This window comes from Delphinapterus leucas, chromosome X (assembly GCF_059928025.1).
Source record: "Delphinapterus leucas isolate spDelLeu-1000000601 "Yukka" chromosome X, BTC_Dleu_Yukka2, whole genome shotgun sequence".
Lineage (NCBI taxonomy): Eukaryota > Metazoa > Chordata > Mammalia > Artiodactyla > Monodontidae > Delphinapterus > Delphinapterus leucas.
The window spans coordinates 14,190,416-14,199,349 of NC_143150.1; the positions used below are offsets into that span (position 1 = coordinate 14,190,416).

An 8,934-nucleotide genomic window follows, 5' to 3' on the forward strand; every position below is an offset into this window, starting at 1 on the left:
ACAAACACATGAAAAGATGCTCAACATCACTAATCATTAGAGAAATGCAAATCAAAACTACAATGAGGTATCACTTCACACTGGTCAGAACGGCCATCATCAAAAAATCTACAAACAGTAAATGCTGAAGAGTGTGTGGAGAAAAGGGAACCCTCTTGCACTGTTGGTGGGAATGTGAATTGATACAGCCACTATGGAGAACAGTATGGAAGTTCCTTAACAAACTAAAAATAGAACTACCATATGACCCAGCAATCCCACTCCTGGGCATATACCCTGTGAAAACCATTATTCAAAAAGAGTCATGTACCACAATGTTCATTGCAGCACTATTTACAATAACCAGGACATGGAAGCAACCAAAGTGTCCATCAACAGATGAATGGATAAAGAAGATGTGGCACATATATGCAATGGAATATTACTCAGCCATAAAAAGAAATGAAATTGAGTTATTTGTAGTTAGGTGGATGGACATAGAGTCTGTCATACAGAGTGAAGTAAGACAGATAGGGAAAAATAAATGCTGTATGCTAACACATACATATGGAATCTAAAAAAAAAAAGGTTCTGATGAGCCTAGGGGCAGGACAGGAATAAAAACACAGACGTAGAGAATGGACTTGAGGACATGGGGAGGGGGAAGGGTAAGCTGGGACGAAGTGAGAGAGTAACATTGGCATATCTACACTGCAAAATGTAAAATAGCTAGCTGGTGGGAAGCAGCAGCATAGCACAGGGAGATCAGCTCGGGGCTTTGTGACCACCTAGAGGGGTGGGATAGGAGGGTGGAAGGGAGACGCAAGAGGGAAGAGATATGGGGCTCTACATATGCATATAGCTGATTCATTTTGTTATACAGCAGAAACTAACACAACATTGTAAAGCAATTATACTCTAATAAAGATGTTTTAAAAAAAGGAAAAAAAGGCATAAGATTTGTAAGAAGAGAAATCTTAATCTGATGAGATGAATTTAAGCAAATCAATTTAACACCTTTTCCTCAAATTACACCCCTCCCTTTAAAATACCACAAATAATAAATATAGTACCTTTACAGGATACAGGTGATAGGCTGAAAATTTGCACATAAAAAAAAGACTTAGGTATACTAAGTCTCTATTTTAGTATAAGTCCACAGTTTAAATATAAATGTAGTGCCCACTTGGACTGCCTTAATAGATATTTAGTATCTCGAATGAAGGAGATAAGCCCCCCTCTGCGCTTGTTATCCTTCTCTGGCTGCCTCCTTTAAGATGAGCAAAGGCTACAAGCAAGGGACCAGGATGGTGATGGGCTATGAAACCATGCAGGATCTGGGGACAAATAACTTCATGAAGAGGAGACATAAAAGCACACAATAGCTTTCTTCAAATATTTGCAGCGTTGTTACATGGAAGAAGAACCAAGCAATTTCTGGATGTCTAGAACTTAGAAGAGAGATTAGATCAGTTCTGTATGGTGCTGGATTCAAGTACTAGGATGAATGGCTGAAGATGATAGATTTGGGGGTCAGCATAAACTTGAAATATTTAATAGACTTGTTTAAAAGAGCACTGGACTGCATCATGAGGTAGTGAGATGCCCATCATTGAAAGTGTTCAAGAAGAGGGGAAAAATTATTTGACATGGATGCTCTATTGAAAACAAACACTGGACAAAGGATTCTGAGTTATAAATATAGATATTTTCTAATGTTCCTTCCGATCTTGAAAAGTTCTATGAATTGTTAATATTCCAGATTACCCTCCTTCCCAACTTCAGCTTTAGCCTATGCGGTTTTGTATATCAAATTTCACTTCTATATCAAAAAAGAAAGAAAAAACACAAAGCAGTGGTCCATAATTAGCATCACTTTTTAGTAAATCTCATGGGCTTTCCTTTTCAGTATTATGACACAGGGAAGGTTGATCTTTGTGTAAGGTTACATCAGACAGAAATCTATTGCCAGATACCCCATGGCAGATACTGCTGGTTATTACCTATCGAACAGCCATGCTCCACTGCCACCTTGCTAACAGACTCTGATTTTGTTCAGGATAGGTAGCAAAGTGCCCAGAGAAGGCGGGTGCCTCTCCAATCTAAACCAAGCATGGTAACCCCATTGCTCTCTTGCCAGTGATTGGTTTAGGGTTGAGCATGTGATCCAGTTTTGTCTAAAAAAATGTAAGGGGAACTCTTTCAGGGTGAGAATTTTGTACTTCTGTGAAAGGTTTCCTTCCTGAAGAAGAGCAGAGGATGCAGTAGGAGAAAGTGTCCTCTTCTCACTTTTTGATGAGTCCTCTGACAAAGTGATATATTGAGCTGTGGCAGCTATCTTGCAACCATGAGGGGGAAGCCAAAATAATTACAGAGAAATCAAGTGGGAGTCCTGCCATTACAAACCCCAGGGAAAGTCTAACTATGGAGTTTTATTAAGTGAGATAATAAATCCCGATATTTTAAGTTATTTTTTAAGTCAGGTATTCTGTTACTTGTAACCTAAATATCCTAACTAGCGTCCCAGCAGAATTCAAGTTGAATGAACTGCAGAAACTCTTTGAAAAACACATATATATGGGAGAAACTTCTATACTTGGATGGTAGCATAATTAATTAGCCATGGTGGAATGTAGATTTTGTCTATCAATATCTATGTCTATTTGTCTATTTTCCATCTATCTATCTATCTACCTATCTACCTACCTATCTATAATTCGGTTGCTATAGCAACCAAGTGACACAGCCTTCCTCAGTCTAAACAGTCTGGCTTAATGATCAATTTGAGCTACTTTTAGGACTCATCCCTGCATTGTCTCAGCCATACACCCGCTATGTGAGAGCTTCATCCAGACACCTGCAGATTAATATGTGAACACCACTTTACAGAAAAGGAATCAGTAACCCTGAGTAAGAAATCCAAGGTCATATGTCTAGAAACTGATGAGGGCAGTAAGTAATAAGATCAAACCTCATGCGATCTAACCCCTAAACCTATGTTTTTAATAAGTACACTATACTGCCACCCCCTTGAAAGGTAGCACAATAAAGGTAAGGAGTGAGATATATGACTAATAAATATGAGACGAGGAGGAGGTTCTAAGCCCAGTAGTACCAGCTGCAGTGCACAGGATGTGTTTCCCTGGAGTTCAAAGAATCAGAAAAGAAAAGCTTCCAAATAGAGCCAACTTGCTAGGTCCAAGACTTACAGTTAAGTGAGAGAGAAGTAAAGAGGACACACAATGTCTTACGAAAGAGTGAAAATGTCTTATTCTTCAACGTTCATGGATTTGCACTCACCGCTAGAAACAATCGTTTCCGTGTGCTAAATGGGAATGGCAATCCAGTTAACCTCATGCTGTCATTTTTAAAAAGCCAACTTTGGATCAGAAAATGATGGACTGTTTTCTCCCCTTCTACCTAGAATCCTCTGACTTCTTACTTTTTCTATTTAGAATTCCAAGTATCTCAGGAATAGTTTTGTAATAACAATTTTCATGAACTCTTTTCAAACACTTTAGAAATACTCAGTTATTAGTTATGGTAAAGTTCATTTAAATAATATCGTTCAATTCTTTGGTGCAAATTGCCTAACACCAATACCAATGAGATTGCCTAAAAAGTGAAACATTTTAGCTGCATGTAGAGAAAAAGTCATTTAGGTAGGAGTTAAGGTACGTAGGTGTCAGTTTCTACTACAAGACTTACTCGGTGAATAAGCTGGTAAAAATCACTCAGCCTCTCAGCCTCTGGATCCTCACATGGAAAATGAGGGTGCTAATAACTGTGCTGTGAACTTCTCAGTGAGGTTCTGAGATCACATGAAACAATGGGTTTGAAATTCTTCTGGAAGCATAAAAGCATTCTACATACACAATTTTTTTATTGCTAGTCATCTAAAACATTCAGAAATATCAAATTTTCATTAATCCAAACTGGCCTCTTAAATATTTCAGGTATGCATACATGTATTCAAGATGAAATCAAATGAAACTGTGTACTGGTTTGAAGTCACTGCAGCATTTTTAGGCTGAGAGATGGGTAAGGAGATGGGGGTGGCAGTGCTTGTAGAATTGGGGGCAATAAACACATTCTGAAAAGGAGGGACTATATGGAAAAATGAAGCATCACTAGACAACCAGTGCATTCCCAGGGAAGTCTATTAGTAACTATTCTCTAAAAGTCCACAAGGAAACCACTAGAGGGGTCCGTATCAGAAGGACAATAATATATTCACATAATTTTGCAGGAAATCATGATGGTGTCAGAAATCGATGGTCTTTTTCTTTAGTTTTATCTCCATTAGAGACAGAGGCAGTTGGATTCCATGAAGCTGAGATTTATCTACTGCTTAGGTGCCTAACGAGACACTAAATGCCAGAAAGATTTTTGTGAAAGAATTATGAAATCGTTTTTAGTTTCTGCTAGCTAACGTCAAAGCTTAGGAAGAATAGGCCTTAGGGGGTGTAAAGGACTGACAGGTCTATAGCGGTAGCGCAGGGGTTGAGGGAGCCTGTTTCATTAAAAACTGTCTTATTAGTAAAAGCACCACCACTCTGATAATTTGACCATGTATCTACATTAGCTAATACCATTGCTTATGGTCAGCCCATTCACCTTGATTAGCATAAATTAATCTCAATAAAAGTTTGCTTGAGTGTAGAGTGACTCATCCCTAATTGTGATTTTATGCAATTACCAAATAGGCTTTTGAGCTCAATTTATAGCTAAGGGATAGCAGAAGCAGTAGATGCTCTGATTCTTCTTTCTTCGCAGAAAGAAAATATTTGCTCCACAAATGAGTACAGGACTTCGTTATCATGGGATTTTGCAGTGGCGTCCCCTGCAGGCTGCGTATCGTTCATTTCATTATCTCATAAATATGCTGGGAAGAGTGATTTTAAGACTCTGCTGTATGATCCTAGGTTTACATATTTAATCTTAGAGAATCCTAGTTTTCTCTTCTATAAAATTAGGAATTAGGTTTAGATGATATCCAAACTTCCTTCAATCTAAAAAAAAAAATCTGAGAGTGGCTTTCAGGATTTTTCAGGTTTGTGAATTTGGGTGAGAATAAATCAAAGACACACACAAAACTGAATCACAACTCCTCTCTAGAGCTACATCATTATTTTCGAAAGATAATTTTTACATTTTTTTCAATTCGCTCCATTTCAAGCTTAAAACTGTATAACTTAATGATACATTTGCAGGAGAGCACACATAAGGTATTAGGATTAAAAGCAAATATGTAATTCAAAAGAAGTTTTATTTTGACAGGTCAAAGCAAATTATATTAGGAGAAAATTGCAGTGACCTTCTAAGAAAGCCTCGCTTCCCAATCTCTATAAAAGCCGCATGTAACTAGCCATTTTGTCCATCCATTTTATTACCACTTTAGCAAAAAATTTCGAAGAGTGGTTTTATCAACACATGATATGCCAGAAGTGGGATCTGTGTACAGTTATTTTTTTTCTTGCAGCCACTTTAATTTCTATATAGGTGTAATCAAACTTTCAGGGTGATTTTACCCCAAACACGTTAACAACTACAAGGTGTCTGGATTTCCTGCAGACCAAGAGAGCAGAACTGATTCCAGGGCCTTCAACTTGGGCTCCTAATAATGTTCCCGTTTCAGAAAAGATCTCAGTCACGATTCAGAAAACCAGAGCCAAAGCAGCCTCAGCCCCCAGAGGTGATCTTTGGAAATGACAAAGTTCGTTGTTCCCAGAACCCAGTCCCTGCCTGTCGCATTCCTTTCTTCTGCATCTGGGAGTGGGTTACAGGTCCTCTGTTTCAGAGATCCGGGATAAATACAAAAAACAAGACAATTCCCCCCAATATGTCAGGAATCCATGCCCAGTTTCCTAGAGTGATGATGAAGTGGGAGGAATTACTGGTCTCTGTGAAGCAATATTATAAAAGAAAAAAGGCCCACTTAAGGTACCATCACATATATGACAAGAAAGTTGTAGATCAAGAGAGAGAATTCTTCCTATACATTTAGTTTTAAAAGGATTTCAGGCTAGCATATCTATTGCAGTCTCATACAATTTCCCTCTAAAATGCACATAAAAAGATGAAAACTCAGCAGCAGTGAAAAGTAAGATTGAGAGACAACCTACTGACAGACTCTGGAAAGAATTTCTACCAATTATAAGACTGATTGAGTGACTTCCCTGTTGGTCCAGTGGTTAAGACTCCACTCTCCCAATGTAGGGGGCACGGGTTCAATCCCTGGTGGGGGAACTAAGATCCTGCATGCCATGCGGCGTGGCCAAAAAAAAGAGAGAGAGAGAGACCGATTGAGCACTGAAAAAATGATCAGTTCCCCATCAGCAGCCGTCTCCCCATTTCCCCATGTAACAGGGTAGCCTGGCCTCCCCGCAAGAAGACAGGAAGGCATATTATCTCTTATTTACTACTTGCCCTTTAGCACAGAAATTCCAGGTCTGTACAGACCTGAAAATTGGACAAGCGTTTGCCTATTGTAAGACCCCCTGTGCTTTGAAGTAACCAATAAATTGTTCCACAATACAAGATCTCTTTATTTAATACATAAAATAACATTTACTTGTTTTTCATATTTACAGAAGGGATATGTGTTCACTGTGGAATTTCTGAAAATTAAAAAAACTACAAAGAAAAAAGTAAAATGACTCCTAATGTCACAGATAACTATTATTAGCTTGAGAATGTATATATAGCCTTTCGTTTTTATGCACTATTCTATTTTTTACAAAAATAAGAGCATGTTAGATATATAAAATTTTGTAGCTTGCTTTTAGGTTTAAAATGACATAATTCATGTCATTAAATATGTTCAGAACATGAATGTTAATAAATATGTATGTACATAGTGAATAAATATATTCCATTATTATATACAGTATACATATTATATTCCATTATTCCATTGCATGCATGTGCCATACATATCTTTAACCGGTCTCCTATTGTTGGACATTAAGGTTGTTTACTGTTTTTCTCTATTGTCAGTAATATTCTGTTGAACACGTGTCGCTTTTAATGTACATCTATGTTTATTTTTCTTAGGATGCAGTTTTTAGAAGTGAAATTGCTGGGTCAAAAGAAATGCTTATTTTTTCGTTTTAAACAATATTTGGATGTATTAAATAAAAATTTTAAAGTATATTGGGAATTCCCTGGTGGTCCAGTGGTTAGGACTCTATGCTTCCACTGCAAGGGGCCCGGATTCGGGCCCTGGTTGGGGAAGTAAGATCCTGCATGCCACGTGGCATGGCCAAAAAAAAAGGTATAGAACTTTTAATGCTCATCAGCTTTGAGATTTATGTTGATCCTAATTTTGGCATGTAATTGAACTTTCCAATCTGCTCACACTTGCTGATTTGATTCCACTATGAATTCTAAGATGTCATTTTCCTCTTGCAAATGTTTCTTCTACCATTTATGGTGTTTCTTCTTGAAAACGGCTAGTGAAAGCATCACCAATTGGATAAGGTGTCATTAAGTAGTCATCTGGCAGCGTGATGTCATCACAAGCATCTTCTAGCTTTTGGAATTGTTGCTTTATCACTTCTATTTCTTCCTTTAGCTCTGTTCTTCTAGTCAGTCCATGCAAAATTATCTCTTGTTGATCTTCAAAAGTAATATTGACATCTTCTGCAAGACCCACGGTAATAGTAGCACTCACTCCATGGATTTGTGAGGGTTAAATGTGATTATCCAGGTGAAGTGCCTGCCATGATGATTGATGCAGTCAATGCGACCTTTGGCTTAGCAGATCCTAAGGGCAAGGCCTTGACTGTGAGGTCCTCAGACTCCCCAGGAGCACTCTCAGCAAAGGGAAGGGTGGTCTAAAGCCCACTGAGAGCCTCGGCACTGGTGCCCCATCGTGGTTGGTTGGGTACCTCACCTCCGGTCCCTGGGGCCCCATACCGGGCCTCAGAGCTGCATACTGTCAGCATCCCACGCCCCCCAGCTCCCTGCAGCCAACCCCCAGCCTCTGCCCAAGTGCCCAGCACACCAAGCGCTCCAGGAATGCTTCCTTTTAATTCCTTTTAGATATGATACCAAAAAGCCTCAAGAAAGATTATACCAATTTCAATTTACAAATTTATCAGCAGTGTCTGAGGGTGACTACTTACATGGGCTACCATTAATCCTGAATATCATTATTCCTTTTTATGTCATAGGTAAAAACTTTTCTGTTTAAATTTTATTGCTTTTATTACTGTTTGGTGTTGAATGTTTTCCCATATATTTACTTGTCACTAGTGTGAATGGCATTTTCAAGCCCTTTACCCATTTTTCTGCTATCAGGTGTTTATTTTAGTTCTATGCGTATGTATTGCCTCCTCATCTATGCATCTATTAACCCTTTGTCTCTTATATGGATTGCAAATTTTTTCCCAGTTTGTACTTTGCCTTTTAATTTTGTTTATGACGTTCTTCTGCTATATAGAAGTTTTAAAAGGTTTCTATAAGCTGTAGATGACCTGCTTTCCCCCCTTGCAGCTGATATGACCAAAATGGAACCCCTGGTCTAAGTTGGGTTAATTTGATTCTTTTTCCTAAGAACTTGAATTTGAAACATCGATACACTGGAACACTTATATGATTGAAAAAAAATATAATAGAATGCTGGCTGGGAGTTGCCGCCATGATATACCACAGCCTCATGCAAGTAAATGATATGGAAGAGGGAAATCTAAGAGATTTCAGAGAAAGTCACTTTGTCACTACAAGAATGAAGCAAATATATAGAGAAAAGACAAAAGAGTGAAATGACAGGAGGGATTTTGGACTGGAGGATACCAGATTGAACTGATGAGGCCTGAAGTAAGGTTCTATACTGAAAATAAGGGAATTAGTTACAAGTTTTCATATTGAACACTGAGAGTCCACAGCCCCGTTTTCTCTGTTGGCTCCCAAAACAGGGGCCCCAAAGATTAGAGATCAGAGAAATCCTCT

The 8,934-nt window shown here is 38.4% G+C and overlaps 1 pseudogene; it reads right to left on the bottom strand.

Annotated features, from left to right (window-relative positions):
* Nucleotides 1-7,266: 7,266 nt before the first annotated feature.
* Nucleotides 7,267-7,660, bottom strand: LOC111164573 (prefoldin subunit 4 pseudogene; annotated as a pseudogene).
* Between the last annotated feature and the right edge of the window lie 1,274 nt (nt 7,661-8,934).